The 21,888-nt window shown below is 36.1% G+C and overlaps 2 long non-coding RNA genes across 4 annotated transcripts in view; one reads left to right on the top strand and one right to left on the bottom strand.

The window, feature by feature from the left end:
* Positions 1 to 2,082, top strand: part of LOC136290643 (uncharacterized) — a 49,598-nt gene extending 47,516 nt beyond the window's left edge. For all 3 annotated transcript variants that reach the window (XR_010721274.1, XR_010721272.1, XR_010721273.1), the window contains exon 5: positions 885 to 2,082. This is a non-coding gene — a long non-coding RNA (uncharacterized lncRNA). The remainder of the gene's footprint in view (positions 1 to 884) is intronic.
* A 985-nt stretch (positions 2,083 to 3,067) lies between these two features.
* LOC136290641 (uncharacterized) overlaps positions 3,068 to 21,888 on the bottom strand; it is a 34,738-nt gene continuing 15,917 nt past the window's right edge. Inside the window, exons 3-4 of the long non-coding RNA XR_010721271.1 lie at positions 7,888 to 8,018; positions 3,068 to 3,297 (exon numbers count right to left, since the gene is read on the bottom strand). This is a non-coding gene — a long non-coding RNA (uncharacterized lncRNA). The remainder of the gene's footprint in view (positions 3,298 to 7,887; positions 8,019 to 21,888) is intronic.

Genomic DNA, 21,888 nt, shown 5'->3' with positions numbered 1-21,888 from the left:
ATGGTCTGACCAAGGTCAAACTGTCAGGATTTTAGATTTGGTGAAAACTTGCTTGTGAATCCCAAGCCCCCTGATATGTGTTACAATCCAGAGAGTTTTCAGCTCAGTCCATGTATCAATGTTTTTGGCTATGCTCAATTATGGAATAGTTTTAGTCTTCATTTTAGCTTTGCTAGTAAATAAACGAAGGTGGGTGTTTACTCATAGTTGCTTAAACATATGAGCTACTGTCCTTACATCTGCTGTTTTTACTGCCTTGTGCTTCAGTGCCTATATACTACCATCTGATTTGCTCTTCCCCCCCCCCCCCGCCCATATCCTTGAAAACTCGGCCTTGAGGAAAATTAAATGCATCTGGAAACATTCAAAAAGTCAAAATTCAGACACAAACTTTGAAGAGGAGGGCTAAGTTCTAAGGCATTTCAGTTTTCAGGATAAAGAAGTAATACAGCGGTTTTAAAAATTTCAGTTTTGAATTCAAATGCCTAACTTCCATTTCATGCCCACATTACACACATAAGTCTTACTTTTTCTAAAAAAATAATAAGGGTTTTTTAACAAGTATTCTTTATTGATATCCTCAAGTTCCTAGTATTGTAATTCTCTGTAAAACTGAACATAGAAATAAAGAAATTATTAAGAAAGGTAAAATCCCTTTTTAGGATAGCATCAAAACGCCAAAACAAAATCTAGACCCTCAAAAAAATCTTAATATCTATAATTTCTGGTACATGCACAACTGGACCCACTTAACTACTGGTTCATTTAGACTCTCAGAAAGCTGTAGTGTACTAATAAAAATACACATACTACTCATAGTGACTTGCACTAAAATGGTGTTCATGTAGCCCAACTGCTGTATGTAAGACATTTCTCTCCCCTAGGAAAATGTGGATACCTGAATCCAGAACAGAGGATGAAGCCTGACTGCTACAGACTAGCAGTTATTCCCTTCAGGGAAAGTATTAGCTAACTTCTAACTTTCTGAATATGAGCTGTGGCAAGAAGCAGAGGTGTGAGAAATCACAAGACAACACTGGAAGTCTTTGGCCAAAACCCACAACAGAGGAGACTGAACCATCAAGGAGGAATTTTCAGAAATTTGTGAGTACAGTCCTGCATTCTCTGCAGAACAGGAACACTGAAGCAGTGTGCTGCAAGCTCCTGGTAAATTAGAAAAAGTGATATTGGAACAAGAGACACAAATAATGAAGCAATTCTGCTCTGCACTGCACGATTAAAATATGATTCAAGTAATGGAAGACTGTTCAAGCCAGTGTATCAGGGTCAGAACTACCTGGACCTATCTCATTTCGGGAAGAATGGAAAACAGCAGATCTAAGGAAAGATTTATAATGGAGTGTTTAAAATGTGTACAGATATTTAATTTTTTTTCATTGAAAAAGTTTAATAAAAAATGGGGCAGTATCTGACCAATCTGTACTTGTACTTGCTCTTACTTGTGTTTTAGATGCTATCAAAAAAGGAAATTTAAAGTATGTTGTCTGAACCACCTAACAATACTGCTTAGAAATATAAATTTGACTAAGAAGTAAGAAAATTAGTCTTCTAAAACATGAATTCTCCCTAGGGGAAATCAAGCACTAAAGATCAGTCTTGATTTCCAATGGCCTTTAACTGTTTGGTGAGTAGTATAGAAGGCTATTGTTAGACAACAGAAAAAAAAGAATTCTATTTTTTTTGTTTCTTCAAGTGAAATTAATTTAGAGGCAATGGTTTTGCAGTAAATAAATTTATTTCTATGTAAATATAAAGAGCAGTCATTGTAGCAACTCTTCACAGATCATAATTTGATGGGGGTTGTTTTGCTTGTGGGTTATTTTTTTGGATTGTTTTTGACTATGAATCCCAAAGGAATCTAAATATAGATGGCATGGATCTGAATCAAAAATTGTTTCCTTTCTGTTTGGTGAATTGACAAGCTGAAAACAATTTATGAGAGAAAAAAGGCAATTTAACTGTAAAATGTGAACTAGTCGACTCACCTGATTGAAAGAAGGATGAAAAGAAGCATGGAGTTTCATTAGTAGCAGTAATGCCCATTACAGGGGGAAGAACAGAATACTCTTATGGTGATTAGAAAAAGTACTTTATAATAAGACTAGAGTATTAACAGGTTGTTTACGTTAAAACTTGCTAAGATTGTGCCTTTCTCTTGCAACACCTTGTTGCCTGAGCATGGTTTCAGTCAGCTGAGATTGTGCAATCCCTTCCAGGGGGCTGGAGGCATGGACTGCTCTTTTCCTTCCTCATGCTCTCAACAAGTCACACTTCTGAACTCCAGACTGACAGGTTCAAATGCTATGTCACAAGGGTAGCAGGATAGAGGGTCTGTTTGTTCCTTTTTGTATTTGGGAAAGCAAATAAGGAAAATAAATAGTTTTATTAAGAAGGCAAAAATAAATGACCCTTTCCCCCCACAGCACAGTAATAAGAGTGAGTCGGAATTAAAAACAGGCGCTGGAGAGGGATTTTTTCCCTGTTTGGCCAGTCTTCTCACATGCAAGTCCTTTCCCTAAAGAAATATCACTCAATTTCTCAATTTTTTACATTCCCAGAGAATCTCTCAGAGAGAGGGGACCTACTCTCTGCGCAATATAATGTCAGAGCCTAAGGGTACTGGAGCCTATGGTTCAGGGTGCTCTATACTCTAAGATACTGAGGGAGAAAACTCTACATCTATCCTCTCTTATAGTTGGGAAAATTATTACCGACTTCCTGATCATATCCAGAGTCAATAATGGCCATAGAAGAATAATAATCCCAGTGATTACTGTAGGGCAGAAGCTAGACTAGCCCTTTTGCAAAAGCAACGTATTATTTTTCAGGCAACAATTCCTCAGATTTCCTTGTGCTTGAGCAGCATTTGTTAAGGCAGCTTTTTTCAACTTTATACTATTTCAGCTTTTTTTTAAATATTATTATTGTTATTTTTAATCTCTGACCAGAACAACAAGGGAAAACTAATTGTCTGCATGAATTATCTGGATGTGAACAGTGGCACATAGCCTAGAGAAACAGGAGTTTGGGTGAGGGCAGGGCAGGAAAGAAGGGTCTAGATGCTGTACTTAGAAATCAGCCTTCTAAATTTTCTTAGCTTTATTATGAGATGATATACAGACTGCCAACACTCCTTGAAGTTTTTCAACGAACACTTCTTCTACAGGGTGTTTTGTTTTTTTTTTTTTAAATAATTCCCCCTCGGATTTAACGTCCCTTCTGTCTTGCCTTTGTTGCTGCTCTTCACTTGCATAGCTTTTTTCAGCCAAGGGCTACCTGAGAAGTGAAAATATGAGTATTTACATGGCACAAAATAGTCAGTGATGTGACAGCATTTTTTACTGTACTAGCTGTGGACACAATAGCAAAGTATATGTTGAGTAAACCCTCCAATTTCTGAAACTTGACAAGGAAGACTTGTACCAAACCAGGAAGAATTTCTTCATGGAAAGGGTTGACAGGCACTGGAACAGGCTGCCCAGGAAGGTGGTAGAATCCCCATCCCTGCAAGTATTCAAGAAATGACTGGCTGTGGCACTTAGTGCTCTAGTTTATTTGACATGGTGGTTTTCTGCCAAAGGTTGAACTCAATGACCTTGGAGGTTCTTTCAAACCTTAATTATTCTGTGATAAGAAAAGCAAGAAATACAATCCTCTGTTCAGCTGGTAGCTGTCTTAGGGCTAGTTCTTGGGCTTAAAGAACATTTGGCAAGTCCTTGGAGGTGCAGTGGTGACCCAGGGCTTATTGATAGAGCAGCACTTCACAGCTGCCCTTCCTCAAGAAGATCATACTCACATCAGGGACGTGGCTGCTTGGAATGACAAAGGGGCACACAGGAGATGTGGGGCAGACTTAAAGATAACAAGCAGGAATGGAACAGAACTTGCCCAGAGGAGATCCTAAGTCTTCTTCCCAGGAAAAGAAAAATTGTCCTGTGCTTTTATGGCCATATGTATTATAGATAAGATTATGCCATTTCTGATACTTCCACCAAGTCATTTCTTAACAATGACATCTTTTTTTAATACCTTTGGAAATTACCTACAACTTATTATAATGTTTTAAATTATCATAATTGCAATCCATTAGAGAGAATTTGTAGTTGATTTGGTCAGGTTTTTTTTTTTTCCACACAGAATTGTTGCTACTCCTCTTTTTAATTTCAATAATATGTAATAAAAACAGAAAACAGGAAAGTCAAACTTAGCAACACTGCTACAATTACTAATGACCCAGTTTCATAGCAAGATGCAAAAATATCTGGAAAGTCTGTTTTATGTTTAATATGGCTTCTATCATTCTTAGGAGATGCAGCCACATCTGATAAAAATATTGTACTTAAAATGTAAGTAGGCTCGTTCCAGTTCCACTAGTGGAATCTGCAAAGCTAGGAAAAAGCAAAAAGGACCAAGTTAACATGAAAAATTACTTACCTGACAGAAATTAAGACTTTTTTAGTGTGTCAGGTTACCATTGCTTTGATCCGTTGGCAGTAACTGGTGTTTTCAAATATAATGTAAATTAATCCTTGTCCAAATTTAGAAATCAGTATAATGCAGGTCAGGTGCAGATTTCTTCTGTCTGTTTCCTTACCAACTTACTAAGAGAAGGGCAGGGGCTTGAATAAGTCTGTAAAGGCAATGTTCTATTGGCCAGGACACCTCATATGCTACCACACATTTCTCCAGGTAAGTGTACCTGAGAAGTCAGTTATTTTTTGGAAAAAGCGTCTATGGTGGAACTGCTACTACATAATCAAATTAATTTCTATTTTGCTTAGGAAAAAGTAGATGGCTGAGAAATGCAGTTTTGTTGTCAAAAACTAGGTGAGCACAGAATAATTCTTCATCACAAGTACAGCCTTTCTGTGTATTAAATTTTTAGTAAAATAAGTGGCAACTAAACATTAAAATTCCAAATGCTATCTCACTTCGAAATTTAGGTCTGGCATATGGGTTTGGAAGCAACAAGGCAATGTGTATCTACAGAACCAGTACAGACTGTTCCATCTGAGGCTTCATTGCCATTACCTGTGGCATGGTAGGCTTGGCTGTGTAGGTATTGCTAATATTCTGTTTAGCTGTCCACAGAGAGTGCAAAGGAACAGAATTCTTACATGTTATTCTGATGTCCCTCTTAGAAATATAGCTAATCAATTCCTAGTATTAATTATAGATATGTGACCATACCATGAATGTATGTATTATTTCATAGTAACTCGATTCTCAATATCATACTGAACAATGTGAAAATGAAGGTAGCTCATAGTTCATTGAAAAGATAAAATAGGACCAGTTTCAAGAGGGTAATTATTGTAGCTAACAGCTATTGCCTTCTGTTTTTTTTTTTTAATATCCATGCTGATATTGAAATACAGAGCTCAGGTTATTCAAATGAGAGTAATGGAACTAAAGGTTGAGGACATTGACCCTTTAGGGATGGTAGTTAAAATGAAGTACCAGAAGAAATTATCACAAAAGATTTGGTTTATAAGTCTTGCTACAGACTGATATTTCAGTCCTTTGTGTGCTCCTTCCTTTCAAACAGTATTTGTGTTGGCACTTCATTGTCCTTTCCCACATGGCCTCACTAGGGTTTTTGGGAACTGATGCTATTTGGGAAGATTTTTTTCCTTAAATATCTTCCTCTATAACAAAGTTTGTAACATAAGGGAAGGCCAAGCCAAGAAAACTAATACAGTTAGCAAAGAAAGCAGGGTAGCCAAAGTCAGTACACACTGGCTATGGTACAAGAGCCACTTTTCCATTTGAGAGATTTTGTGGATTTAAGCAGGTCAAGTGGAACAAACCTCTTTTACGGGACTGTGAAAAAAAGTAGAAATCCATTCTGGTGCACCTTTCTTGGCACTAGGTTCATAACTATCAGAGGGAAAGTATAAACAAAAATTAAAGATGATAATTGACTATACATGTTACACAGGTAGGAGAATATTAGACTAAAGAAAACCCTGACCCCATGGAAATCACTAAATAAATGTTTCCTTCACAGGGAAACATCTACTTATTTCTTTGAGCATTAGATTTTTTTAAAAATCAAGCTTTTATTCTGGTTGCAAAGGAAAAAAGTAGTATGGGAAGGTTTATCCATCAAAAAACTGCCAGTGGTATCACTACTACTCTGTCATCCTCACCAGAATTATGTTCATGATGTTCTTTGCCAGTATGGAGAATAAACTGTAAGAAGACCATCTGTTACTGTGTAGTACTACACCTGCTTAGTTGTCTTCTGATGTACAATCTAAAAAATTAAATGTCATCGCTGGCGTCGCAACTGCCACAGCAAAAATACCAAAAATCTGAAATGAAGGTTGTGCTGAAGCTTTAATCTACAAGTAAAACACAAAGTTTTCTTCTGGAAACTGATTGAGAATGTTTCTTAGCTAGAGGCCTCAGACCTTGCTCTAAACCCTCTAGCCATTCAAATAACTCCGGCTCTGGTGACCTGAGTTCCTTTGCTGTAATGCTACAGAGTAAATTATGATGGCTTCATTTTTTGGGTATTGTATAGTTGAAAACAACAATTATAGGGAATCAAAAATTAAATAGTAGTAGTGAACGTCTCCTGTATCAAAGCTTACCACATAAGATGAGCATCTCAGCATTGCTAACTTGCAGTAAAGTGCTCTCATAATCTGTAGCTTCCATCACCCTAAACTTCATTTAAAAATGGCTGAAAAGAGTCACTGTTCCTTCCAAATTCAGTCAGAAAGCCACAAAATGAGAAAGGGCTGTTCCTTGCCACACTGAACACTTCCTACATGGCACTAATATGCCCCATGACAAGGGAAGATCAGGGGACCATGCACATAGGAAAATACTTAGACTGCGGGAAAAGAATGACCTTCCTGAGAAAGCATGTGAAAAGAATAGAAATATCTATAATCTGGCAGAAATAAATAGCATAATATTTTACACATATACTATGTTTACAGTTGGTTTCAATATACCTTTTAGCAACGCAACACAAAATAATGTTTAGATGTGAGGTGTTAGAACAAGGTTTCATGATAGACATTTTTAATCTAATATTGTTATTTATACTGATATTGCTTCTGTCATTAGAATACTCATATATATAGCTGTTTCACATGCTAGCAGATAGACTGAAAAGAAAAAACCTACTTACTGATACACTTTTTAGAAGTGTTAATAACCTCTGTCTTTCATCCTAACAGACAGAAAAATACCTTCTCACTATGTGAATGTATGTCAGATAGGATTATAAATGTTGCATTATTATTCTCATAGTAAAATATTGCATTTAAAAAATATTGGCTTTTAACAACGTTCCCTTTTTCCTTTTCTTTCCTTGGCCATTTCCTACCTCATTTGTTGGTTTTGGCTACAAATGCAAACCCTGAACTTTTATTTCACCGCATACAACAGGACAGATTTTGGTCACAGAAGCCTTCTGAGTGCCCAAAATGAAATTAGAAACTGCAATTGGCATGAAACTGTTAAGTCCTTGTTTTAGAGCAGGGTTATGCCACAATGCCCAGGGAAGGATGTCAGTTTTGTGTCTTCCTTCCCAGTCTTCCTTATAGGCAGCAAAGATTTGTTACCAGTAGCCTTAGGGACTTCCTCTTACAGAGCAGCCACTGGTCAGGCAGGTGTGAGCAGGTAAGGAGCAGTGACTGTCAGGGCTGGAAAGTGATTGAAGCATGGCACAGTGAGTGTCCTCAGGGCCAGGCACATCCAGGCAAGAAAAGTGGAAGCACATCAAACAAAGCTTCGTACCTCACCCACACAACCAGCTCTTGCTCAGATCCTTGTGATTTTGAATTACTGGATTCTTATTCAGTCTTTGAATTCACTTTTAATTTTCTGAAAGACAGAATTACTTACATAGGAAGTTGTTCTCCTGGGAACTCTAGGCATAGGCTAGAACAGACCAGTTCACTGCTCCTGAGGCACTAAGAATGCTCTGCATGCACGAACAAATCCCAAGATCCATCTCCCTCATCACTGAAAAAATACTGAAGGAGAGAAAAAATGTAAATACTGAAGGGAAAAAAAATTAAAAAGAAAAAAGACAAAGTCTCTCAAATATGACAAAGATGACATTGTTTCCCAGATGTGAAAGGTCTTGAGAGAAGTGGATTTACCACATCTTACCTTTAACATTGTGACCCTTGGTGTAAGCAGAGGAGGCAAAACAGAATATCCTATTCAATACAGATAAGACTTATTGCCAGATGCATCTTGTAAAACCTAGGATGGCAAGCTAGAAAATGCATTTGGATTTGATGCTGATGCTGCTGAAATGCTTTGCTACCTCTGAGTAGAGCTTGTTCACTCCCTTGTGGCTCCAGCCAAAAAGAATCTCTAGTTTTGCAAAAGTCTTGATTGTGGTATAACTTCTTTCCTCTTAATAATCAGTCAAACAACAGAAAATTAAGTAAAAGTATTACATGATGATGAGACCCTCTGATCTACTGCTACAGTGTGGGGTTTCTACAGCCCCTTTCTCCATAGCCATGAAGGGCCTTTACACCGTGAATGAAAAAAAAAAAAATAATAGAACCCTTTGATATCCTCACCACATTCAGTCTCATAAATTCTGTCACTTGAAAAGCAGCACAACATATTCATACTGCTTTTCAGTAGAGGAGCTGCTGGAAAGGGCTTTCTTGTTTCAAGAAGCTCTGTAGGAGGAGTTATAAAAACAATGGTAAATCTTCCCTCCACATCCATCAAACACCAGAGTGCAAACCACTGTTACCTGATTTCTGCCCATGCAGTGGTATTGGGTTTCCAGTGAACATGATGAAAACAGCCAGGTATTAGGGGGAAAAAAAAAAAAAATCACTCTCCTGAACAACTCTGAATGCAGAAACATGCAAGAATTGAGGTTTTACAGAATCATAGAATCATTAAATCTGGAGAAGACATCCAAGACTGTCTTGCCCAGCCTTTGACAGACTATCACCACATCAAATAAACCACAGTGCTAATGCCACTTGCAGTCATTTCTTGAACACTTTCAGGGATGGTGACTCCACCACTCCACTGGAAGGGTGGTTAAGCATTGGAACAGTCTGTCCAGGGAAGAAATTTTTCCTGATGCCCAACCTGACATCCTGTCCCATCTGGCTACAAGTTCCTTTCAGGCAGTTGTAGAGTGTGATGAGGTCTCCCCTGAGCCTCCCTTTCACCAAGCTGATTCTGAGCTAAGCATAGTATGGGAAGCCATTTAAAATGCTGCTTTCATCTGGCTCCCCACTTTAGGAAGGAATTCTCATTCACTGTACCCAAGCCCTTTTTTCATATACCCAACTGAGAAGAACATGGTATATCTCTGCTACCACCTGACAACCTGCTGTTACCTGTGGATAACTGGAAGCGTATCATAACTTTGTTTTCCGCTGTCTTTTACATTTACTGAAAAAACTGCTACATCTTTTGGAGTATAGAAAACGTTAAAGAAAAGTGAACTCCACTACTTAAACATTTGGAAAACAACAATCAAAGCAACCAAAGAGCTTCACAAACCCAGAAGCATGTGAATTTCCTTAAATAAATTTACTGCTACATCTTTTGATACAGAGAATGCACAAAGCCATTTTAATGATACCTATAATAATATCTGAATATTAATATCCTTATAATATGCTTTTTTTCTAACCATCACGTTTAGAGGTATTTATATTTAGATACATGAGATGAAAAACAATTCAGAAAATGTCTTTTTCAGCTTTAAATATCAAACAAACTACTAGGGAGATAGATTTACTGTCTGAACCAAGACACAAGAGAAATAGATATAACAGAATTGATAGCAGAAGGATCTGCAAGAAGTCATAAATAGAAATTTTTGTTTTGTCTACATCTTTCACTGCTTTCTTTTCTGGACAGACTCCCAGACTGAGAGGTATCACTCCTACACTTCAGGCAAATTGAAAGCTTTCATTCACAAAGAAATTAATGCCTAACAGTATGCATCAGCTTTTGCAAATGAACTCCATAAATCAAAGTTCACTACAAAAATAAATATCTTTCTTACATTACAGACTTTACCTATATTTGATACATTTGTGCTCATCCACAGGTACACAAGACAAAATGAAGTATACCACTTCTACCGATTTTTAGTGTTGGAACAAAAAAGAAGTCTGTTTCCGTGATTTATTTTGTAAAACATTATTAAATAGTGGCCATTCGATTCTTTTCATTAGAGAACAGAAATTTTTCTAAGATCTAATTATACATTCACTCTGCATAAGTTGGGGGGGTATTTAATGATTTCTCATGTGCAGACAGAAATATATATCAACAGAAATATATATATATATATATATATATATATATATTTATCAGTGTACCACACTGGCAGCTGAGGACACCACCTGCAGCTCAACAGCAACACCTCCATGATGTGTTTACAACCTATTGCTCATATAGTTTATACCACTGGAGATCTAAGACAAGCCTCAAAAAAATCATTTTAAAAAGAAAATAAAATTATAAATGCAAGATTGAAAAAAAAAAAAAGCGGGGGGAAGGGAACTTAAGGGAACTTATTCCAGCTTCTCTTGCTGTCTGGGGTTACTTAACTTGATTGCAATATTCACAAGTTACACAGTTAAAGGGCAGTGGTTCTTAACATGGCAAAGACAAAATAAAACCATTTGAATTTTATCAGCTCAACCACCACTTGGGACTGCAGTGTACCAGAAACACAGGCAGAATCCCAAGTTCCACTTCTGACAAAGTGTTTTCACCTGACTGATGGCACCCTGTCCGCTAACTTGATGCTTGTCTGAGGTAAAAATAACTTTTCAGGCCTGCTTACTCTTTGGTTCACATACCTCAAATATCCCTGTAGACCATATTTAATACAGTGGGCCTTTATCTAGTTTTGTGTAAGGTTCCAACGACATAAGATTTTTTCTTTTCTTCTTAAATTTATTTTGGTCAGGTTAATCTTTAAAGTTTACTTTGTTCCGAAGTGTCTGCAAGGATGAATGTTTGATTGCAACGTCTGAAAGCTCTCAACCATTTCCTTATTTGCACAGTAGAATCAAAAGAAAAAGCAAGAAAATTTCTTTTAATGAGACCATTCCTGACGATGAGAATATTTTGAAGGGTTGCAGACATTACCGTAACAGTGCTCTAAGTCAAACCATACACCAAATGCTTCACAATTTGTAGTTTCCTTGGCTAAGCATAATACCTTGTTCTGTCTGGAGTTCAAAACACTCTTCTAAGATATTAAGCCACTTCCCACAAACTTCACTCTCAGGAAGTTTGAATTGGCTGCTTTTCCAAAGAGCTTTGAAGGATGCTAGTGTTCTCAGCTTTGTAAACTCAAAATGAACTTGTATTCATGTTTCAGATCAAATGAATGGCTTGAGTTTTATGTTTTATTATTTAATCACTGTGGTGGCACTTTGGAATCCAAATACCCAGTTCTCCTTTTCTTTTTTTTTCTTTCTTTGTAAGCATTTGCTGTCATATTTTGCCTAGTCTGTTTGACAGAACCATTAGCTTCAGACTTTTCACAGCAAAAATGCACAAACACAGATACTGTATTTCTAAATCAGAGGCTGAAGGAGAACTCAAAAAGAGTCCATGACAAAAAATAAAAACAATAATCTAATAAAAGAGATGATACGCAGTGGTCTCAATACACCTGAAGAGATCCACTCAAACATGTCTCAAATTTATTTCCTTTTTTTAGGTTACGCTTATTAAATTTATAAACCTGAGACATTTTGATTTAAATAATATATTAAGTAGCAGTGATAACAGCATTAGCAGCAATATACTTTTCTTAGCTCCGGAAGAAAACAAACTGAACCAACCAAATAAAAGAAAAAAACCCCAAACCATCTCAATAGTTATCTCAAGGATTTCAAGAGCAGTATCAGATCAAAAGCAAATTTTGAAGTACTCATGCATATAACACAAGAGAATTTTTATAAGTACCCCACATGAACAGTGAGCAAAAATGAATCTAATAATACAAAAGAAAACACACTCAAAAGTTATAGACATAAAAGTCTTAAGTCCAGATTCTAGCATAGCCTTATGGACTATTCCAGTGTCTGCAGATTTGAGAGAGGGTTGTCTCAAGGCCCAGCCAAGGGCAATCTATTCTGAAGGTATGTAGGCTTGTCAGCCAAGGGGGCATTGTCTGAAATAATGTGAAGCAGTCATAGTTCCTATTTTCAGCCATGAACTAACTGAAGACAAGAGTATTTAATGTCTCTAAGAACTTCTTGAATTGCATTGCACCAGTTTACTCTTCCACAAGAGCAGAGTCCTGAAGTTCACCATCCTTTCAGACTCTCCTTTCAGATCTTCTCTCCTAATTATGAGTGTTCTCAATTTTTTGAACAAAAGCTGGAATGACTCAACTGTCAGGTGTGGATTTAAGAGACTGCAGGATATCCATTCAGTTACTAGATAGGATTATTTAAAACGGGGTGGAAAATAGAATGAAAAAAGCATGGAGAAGCAATGTTGCTGCCTATTGGCTGTCAGCTGGTGTACACAGCCCATTACACTTTTGGAGACAGCCTAAAAAACTTCTTTTAGTGACTGGATATGCAGCTAAGCTGAATATATTGCTTTTACCTTTATTCCTCGTTTGCACCAGACACACGGACCCTTGACAAGAGACTGGGTCCTTCTGAAACATATTTGCATTCAGCAAATTTATTACAGTTGATAGCAACAACTGTGAGTATCTAGAAATTCGACAGAAATCTTTCCAGAAACTCAAAACATCTCCCAAATTATTGAAAGAACTGTAAGGGTTAATGTTTTACACATTTTCCATGTTTATACATTTGAAGGGTTGGATGTTTGAGTGCTTAAAAAAAAAAAAAAAAAAGCTTTAGAAGAAATGAAAAGGAAACCTTAGAAGTCTTCAAAGAAACACAGCTACTACCAAACATAAACCAGCACTATAAAACAGTCACAGTCACATAATTTTAAAATTATTTTTCATGTAACTGAGCTGCACTACAATAAATATTCTGGACAGTAGATGTCCTAATTGTAACTTGGCAACACCTTTTGGCTGCACTAACATATTAAAATAAAGTGTCAGACAGTTATTGACTAAAATCCACCTTATAAGGGAAAGAAAATACTTCAATTTGAAATGTAAGCAAACACATACTACTAGGTTTTGTGTTAGAGATAAAACAAACATATAAAATGTGAATCTGATAAAAGTTCCACAGCTATCAGGTTAACGTTTTTAAAAAAAAAAAAAAAATTGTGCTGAGTTCCTTGTCTTAATGATATGGGCATGTACAACAACCCCTGAACTGTGTTAATGTGAAGTTCCCAGCCAGGGAACTTCAGCAAAACTGGTGAATTTATGGATAGGATAAAAATAACGAGATCAAAGATAACCTCCATCACCAATGGATGTTGGAAAGGCAAGTCCATCACACTATGTTAGCACAAATGTCAGATAGACCCTTTCTTATATAAACAATTGGCAAAAGTACTCTGAGACTCTGAGAGCCCATATATCTGAGGCGATGTATAAAAATGAATTCAGATGGTCTCCAGGTCCATCCAGCCAATCAATCCTACTCTCCAGACTCAAGTTTGCTTGGCCAAATAAAGACAAAAAATTATTTTATTTACTCTACTGTAAGGAAGAAAGAGGTAAAGTGTGAGGAAATTCTACAAGTCACAGAATAAAGTATGAATAGCTTTAGGTTTTAGAAAATATAAGCCAGGGAACTGAGCATTTCTGGATAAAAAATACAAGGGCACGTTTTAGACAAATGCATGCAGAAAGTCGTAAAATAACTGACAGTTTTACTTTGTTGTTCTACTTCACTGTTTTTACAAATTTGGAAACTTTTGAAATCTGTCTTTTCAGTGAAGAATAATATTTCAGTTGCAAGAAAAAAAACTTTTTCCACCACTGCATAGGCTTTTAATAGCAAGAGACAACTTGCAATGTATTCAGAATACTAGCCTATCATTGTCTACAATTATCCAATATATCCAAGAGAATTTAAGTGGTTGAAAAATATCACAGAGCTAAAAAATTGCTCAAGGTTTGAGAACTCCTTGCTTCTGGAAAATGCCAGAGATGCCAAAAGAGCTTACACAGGTCAGAAGCAAAAATGCAACAATTTTTTTCTTGATACAAACACTGTAACAAAGAGTCAGATTTCTTGACTGATGGATTCCAGAACAACAGGAAAACAAAAGATATTTGAATTCAGACCATCAAATTATATTAAAAGTCAATTAAAATGTGTGTCAGAGTTGGTACTAGAGCTCAGACAAAGATTTGAGGGTCAGGAAAACAGTGAAGGTAAGACATTTCATGTGTTTATCTGCATCGACCACACAAAGCCGATTCATGTCCGAGAAGATATTTCCAGCTACTAATATAAGTCTGGTCTAAAGCTCACAGCAAATGCACAGTGCTAAATGTTAAATGAAAAAGTTTCTGCTCTGTACACTGAACTGACTACATCCCTTCCTACAAATACCTGCAAGTGTTGTTCACTAAAGCAAAGCGTGCCCTGATAAAGGAAGTGTTCCAAGATCTGAGCAAAGCCACTGGGACCTTTTGCTTTGAATCCAACCTAAATTAAACCATGCAAGTGGACCATTATGATGTCCATTTCAAATACCCAGATTCTAGATGTTAATTCAGAATACAATCCATTATATAAGAAGATAGTAAAACATTCAGCTTTTGGCTGTACATGCTTTATTGCCAGGTTATACTCAATACTTCAAGCTGTTAGGCCTTATCAGCTGAGATAAACAGGATTAGGGGGACTGGGGGTGGTGGGAAAAGGAAACTTTCTTCTGTGAGCTTTTCCCTTCCTATCCTTTCTAGTCTTGTCTGCAGCTAAACAGTTCTCTCTTTCAGTAAGTCACATGACAGATGTTAGCTGTTAACCCAATTTAAACTATTTTCTTTCCTGTCCAGTACATTCCAATCAGCAGCAAGAACCACAAAGAATGCCCAGCAATTGGTGAGTGGCAGACACCCGAATACCATGTTTTTCATCTCCTTTCAATATCCTTGACTCATGCATCCTGTCTGAGCTAATGTCAGTTTCCTGATTGCAGTGTGTCTATACCCTTGGACTCTAAACAAGGGCCTGAACCATCCCAGAAAGCTCACTCTTCCTTGCTAGAACTTCAGCTTCACTGTACTTTTAGTGACTGTCTCTCAAAACTACCTTGTTTTGCCAATTCACATCTTGAATTTCTAGATTTGCATTGAATTAGCACTCCCTATATTTTCCTCTAATTTTAAAGTAATTCTGGACCATAGTATGAGAAAATACTATTCAGTTCTGACTGTATTTGACCTTTAAGAAGAAAATGAGTTGCCACCACCAAGAGTTATACCCACCGTACTCCCATTATTACTTTATAATATTCCTCCACTTGAACGAAGTGCCTCCCAAACAGATATGAACCAGAAAAAAAAAATTCCTTGTTTGTAATGTACTTGTACCTTTCTTTGCCCAATACCCTGAAATTCTCCAAGTTACTGGCATGTTCTAGACACTTTCACAGTTATTTCACACTACTTAATATTATTTAAAATTTCTGTATGAAGATAAAATGCGCTAATGCCTAGTCAGAGAACCTGAGCTTTGAAAGTAAAAGGATGCCTGTTAAAATAGAAGGCAAAATGGAGAAAAAAAAAAAAAGACAAGAAAAGGAATAGCTTTATTTTTAGCTCTGATTCAGGAATATCATGCAGGAACAGAAAGAAAAGAACAGAGTTGCGAAGTACCAAATTTTCTTAAGTGCCCTAGCTGTGATTAAACTACAAAGAGTTATAGTTCTGTAGGAAATTCATTAATAGCATTAACTAAGGATGAAAAACAGTTGTCTTTTTTCATCCTTTTATGCCACACAATTAATACAAAACTAAAATTAGGGTCATTGCCTTTACTTTTACATGCAACAGCAGTGGACCATATAAACTGTATATATGACAAGAGTTCGGCAAATGCTCTATTAAGCAACTAATCTCAAATTTCAGCTGTGCGTACTTCCATGTTCAGTTATTTGCCATGGAGTCTTTTTTCTAATACCATCAGAACTTCTCACTGTTTCCTTAACATTAAAAACATTTCCCCCAGACCTTGTGACAGGGAAATACTCTCACCTCTATTTTACAGAAGGAACCAAGATACGAGGTCCATACAGAAAGTCTATGACCCAGCCAAGACTCCAGATTTCCTGAGACTTACTCCAACCCTTTCTCCTCTGTAGCCTTTTGATCTTTCTCTCATGAATTATTAATATATAAAAGATTTCTGTCTACAAAGTAGGCTTTAAGAGCAAATACATACTTCAGATTATTTACAAAAACTAATCAAAAAGGCTTTTTAAACAAGACTTGAGTCTTACCCAATTCCAACTAGGTATTCAACGCAGGCAAGCTTATATGAAACTATAGGCACCTAATGTAAACTTGTTCAAAATTTTCAGTAAATCTGAATTCATGGCAAATGAATTGTGCTCAAAGAGCTCACAAAAAAAAAAAGAATATAACCATCTTTAGTTTTCAGAAGATGAATGCATGTATGTTATTTGGGCAATGAGACAACATACAAGGTCAGAAACCTACAGAGTTCCAACTCAAATGTATTTACTCAAGTAACAGACTGTACATCTAAGCAATAATTACCTCAATAATTAGTGGGTGGAGGACAGGGTCTCACCTTAAACTATGACAACAAAGAAAAAAATAGTAACAGCAGCAGCTGCATAGTCTAGCACTTTGATCGGAAACTTCAGGTAACAGATACAGCTTTGTTTCATCAGTTGTGTTTTTAAAATCAAGAATAATTTTATTACCCGAAGGGACTGTCCACCCAAAAGAAACAAACTCAAAAGATGAGGAAAGTGAAGGGAGAAAGTGGCAAAGCATGTTTTGCAAGGTATAAAATCACACCTTACTTCTTCATAGACTTCTTGGGAAAGAAATTATCTTATTTTCTTTTTTCCCAGTATTTTCTGCTGACTACTCACAGTGTTTATTTTCCCTACCAAAGTGCTAGGAAGGCATTAGCCACTCTGCATAGTGTAGTTGTACACAGAGCAGAATCCCACTGTGGAGTTCTGGTTGAACAAGACTTTCTTCTGAGCCAAAATAATCCAGTAGAAATGCTAACACTAAGACATTAAAAATAATCTCCTATTGATGCTATAATGACCATGACAGGTAGCTTGTCTTCATTTCTGTTTTAAAGCACTGGGCACCCTCCCTCATTTGTGAAAACAAACAAGAACACAACCAACCCAAGCCCAGATTTCAAATAATGTCATTTGTTTCTGATTGCACTACCTTTAAAAAATAATACAAAATTACTGATGACACTGTTCAGTTAACAATAATGCAGTTCAGCACTGATGAAATGTTGGGCAGAGTAAGATGCTAAGAATCACAATCCTGTTCACCCCCAGAAACTGCATAAGTTGTGCAATGTACAGCAGATTCTTACTGTGATTTTCACACCTTTTTTTTTGTTAAAGACAGTGAAAAAATCGAAATGAGTTGCATTCTGGTTTTGTTCTGATTTAAAATTGTTCAGAAAAGTCGGTACTGGAATCCATCCTTTGAAACTGCATTATTCAGATGGCATCTAATTGCTCAGTTTGTGGAAGGAAATGATAGCTCATAGCTCTCTTGAGAGCTGCAAGGAAGCTACCAAAGATGTAAGAGAATGAACTCATTATATTCCTCATAGTATTTTTAAACTTCCCTATTCTTGAACCAAAGCATAGACTGCTCCTGACTATCTGTTCAGCCGATTTATAATGCATATTGTGCAGATTAAGACAATAAATCTTTTTTTCCTGGCTGTGCAAGCATTGATCACAATAGCAGTTCCTGAGACCCATAATTTTCAGCCACATTCACAAATTTTTTCCATGCTGTATTTACAGATCACATAGTTATACACTTCAAATGTTGATTCTCTCCCCTCTGAAAAGACAGCAGCACAGAAGTGGTGTGCAGGCAGGGAAGAAGTCTTCCTAAAATAATTACTTATTAAAAAAAAGAAAAAAAAAGGTATCTTAACTGATATTTATTTTATAAACTTAACTATAAAGTTAAGTTTATAAAAAGTGCTTTAATGTCGGTGTGTCTATCTAAATATCTTATTGTATAGGTTTACCATGGTAGGCATGACACCAAAATGGATACAAAACCTATGGAAGTGAAATAATTTCCTGAGATTTTGGAGGATTGTTGTTGGTTTTGTGTTTGGGTTTTTTTTTTTTTTTTTTTTTTTTTTGTTTGTTTGTTTGTTTTTTTGTTTTTTTTTTTTTTGTTGTTGTTTTTATTGCTGTTGGGTTTTTTGGGTTTTTTTTTCGTATGGGTATGTAGAGTTGGTTTGGTTCATTCATTTTTGCCCCTACTGATTGTAGTCCTTGAAATCTATTGCTACACTACCTTGACAAATCTTTGCTGAAGATGTCCTTTGTACGTAGAAAAGTTTTGAAATGTTTTGTGAGTAAGAACATCACAAGTTCTTACTTATTTTAGTTCTTAGACAAATTTAGCAATCATATTTCTTCAAATCAAAGGCAATAGTTTCTACTTGGAAGCTGTTTATAGTCCAGTGTAGAGTTTTCCAGGAACTGAGTTGCACAGATACTTTAGAGATATTTCTCCATATACAATGCAACTTACTAAGAACTCTATTTTATGCTGTTGCAAGTGAAAAATGACAGAATGTGTCAGAAATGTGACCTTTCACATAAGCTTAACTCACAATAGAAAACAGAGCACACCTGAAATTATTCTGAAATAGCCTGAATATTAGAACTGACCACAGTTATTTGCATTACCACTAGATTTTTAATGTATATTTAATCCTATATTTTATCAGAGAATGCAAATATACAAAGATACAGAATGCTCACATTCATGATATTTAGAGAGCTTACACTACCTGTTTCTGTGGGTGGTTATGAAATATTTGTATGTGGCACACATAGAGCAGCTGCCCTGATTGTTGCTAGGGAGTTGTAGTGATAAAGTCGTGGGAGACTGGTGGCAGTAGCGCATGTCAGACTGAGAAAAGCTTACTGGATATGTATTTACATCCTACTGTATGCAGCAACAATTTAATCATGAATAGTCTAAGACAGCCTGAATATAAACTACTGTTTTCAACTTAGTCTCAAGAATGTAAAGAATTTAATTTTTAAGATTTATATCTCATTCTTGTCCACAGGGAGCAGGAGCCTTAGCCTTCTATTGCTCTGGATTCCAAGATTCCTCTCATATCATCTTATTAATAAAACTGTCAGTCACAAGACTGGTCTTACTTGTTTTTTGTGGATTTCTTTTTTTTTATTATAGCAAGAAGCTCACAAAGACTTTTAATTGATCACCTACTCTATTAAAATGAAACTATATCTGCTCTAAGGGAAAAGTGCATTTAAAATCAAGTTATATTTTAATATTAAGCTGCTTGGGAAAAAACCATGTAGTGGTTTGAGACAGTGAAAGTTTCTACCACACGGAAGACTAATCTATGGTTGATATCTGATATACATTTTTCACTGCTTATCACCAAATTCACTCAAATCTATACAGATATGTCTTTTTTTTTCTGTTTTGCATAGATTTACTGAATTTGAAGAAACCAAATTTCTCCTATTGCCATATCCTCTTGCCTCAGATATTTTATAACCAATTCACTCACCATTTTATTTTCTTCAAAACAACATGCATTAACTTTTAATTGAGCTAAATAAAATCAATTGGTATAGAAAACAATACAGAAAGCCTAAAACACTTATTAGGGCAAGAAAAGTATTAGAGAATGTAATAACATGTAAATCTCTTTTAAAGTGTCCAAGTACCTAAACTAGGTTAAGTCAGCAAGGTATCCCAGTTTTAATATAGGCACAAACTTATAGGCAATGATGGGCATTTGTTACATATGTCCTCCCTCTTACATGGCTGGCACATAGGCTGAAAGGTTTAACAACAGATTTGAATCCAAATAGGACAACATTTGGTCTGTTCTCAATGTCCTGAACTATCTTGTCTTAGATATCCTCTACCCACAAAGTTTACAAATCACTCCATCAGAACCTGTCTCATTTTGGGGGCAAAGGGGAGGGTGAGGAAGATGTTTGAGAAGTTGTCCCTGTGTGAATTATCTGTATCTCACATGATTTGCTCATGAATTTGGCTTGTGATACTGAAGCAACTCCTGCTCCCCCTTCCCCACACAGGAGTGACTGCTTCCTTTCCTTGCTCTCTGTTTGTATATGCAGAGTTTCACACCTCAAGCCCCAACTGCTCTTTGTACACAAGCCAGCTGAGGTTCATGACTTCAAGGCTTCAGTGACATCCACTGAATATTAAAAAATCCACAAGTACATGCAATTATCATTCAACTACTGGGAGGAAGAGACAGAACATTCAATTCACCATAATTTATGAGTTTTTCAAGACAGTATGATGAAGTTATATAGACATCTTGGACTGATTCTCACTGGGGATAAATGCAGAACTTCTTTAGAAAGGAGTAAGCAAATTCTAAGGGATTGCGAATCACCTGCTAGATTTGCCCTATACCTATTCTTTCAAAGAGAAAAGCTTTTTTTTTTTTTTTTTTTTTTTTTTTTTTTTTTTTTTTTGTGTAATGAGTGGATGAGCACAGAGATCTAAGCACATTATTTAGAAACTTACTCCCAACAATCCAAGATTTGTTCTGAGTACTGGTTATCTACTGGGGTTTTTTTATGAAAAGAAATAGTATTATTACATATGATGAGGAAAGGAAAACTGCCTACCTTACAAATAGTTTTTAAACTCCCAAAAGGTACATGAAAATATTCTGTAAATGTGAATAGGAAACATATGTCCTGACTTGTTATTTATATCTGCTGGGTTTAAGTCACACTTTTTTCTTACAAGCCTTGAAGACAATGTCAATGCCAAAATATTATTGTTGCTTAAGAAAGAATTAAACCATTCACTCCCTTAATAATACATTGCTACTATCCTAAAGAAACTGAATTTTAATTTGAAGCCAACTGTGGATGCTAGGTTTTTTTCAGTCTAGTGCTGACCCAAGCAATTAATCCATTCCTATTCTTTTTTTTATAATTTCTATTCTCATCAAAGCTCCCAATATCCTGACTATAGACTTGGAAAGACTGCTTCTTCTTCTGTTCATGTGACTTCTGTGAGGAAGCCACATTAGGAGTTTCTGGGCAAGAACTGACCCTAAAAACAGTGTCTATTCTAATTCTTAAAATGGGCTGCACCAGCATTATCAGAATCTGTCTAACAAAATCTAAACACACTTTCAAGGGAATAATATACCAAAAATGTCTACCACATTTTCTGTGGAGCAGCCAAATTAATACCCTAGTAAGACATGTCTATAACTTGCTACGTCTTCCAATTATCATTGTGTTGTGTATTTTTCTGTCTTGTGTACTTTTGAAATCATATGTTTTTTATTTCCAGGGGAAAATGTAAAGACATGCATATAAAGTACAGATTATCAACAAATAATAAAACCCATGAATTTCAATGAAGCAATATCCATTAGAAAGGATTTTGTCCTCTTAGCTCAGCCTACATAACTGAAATCAGAGTATAACACAATTTGAAGCAATGGAGGTCTTATATACTATCTTCTCTTAATACGTTGCCAGCCTGAATTATTCTGTATGAAAAATATAATGATTCCTATGCTATTGTTTTTCATATGCTTTAATTTTGTCCTGTAAACGTTAATGTTTCCAGCCAGTCTGCAGTTCCTTGCAGTTCTTTTTTTCTGCACATTACTTGCATCTTTAAAGTCTCAATCCTCCAGCCACAACACATCATCAAAACTCTCAAGA

The sequence above is a fragment of the Chamaea fasciata genome, unplaced genomic scaffold (assembly GCF_029207755.1).
Source record: "Chamaea fasciata isolate MVZ Bird 193981 ecotype frontalis unplaced genomic scaffold, bChaFas1.0.hap1 SCAF_6, whole genome shotgun sequence".
Taxonomy (NCBI): Eukaryota; Metazoa; Chordata; class Aves; order Passeriformes; family Sylviidae; genus Chamaea; species Chamaea fasciata.
This window is presented reverse-complemented; position numbering and strand designations above follow the sequence as displayed.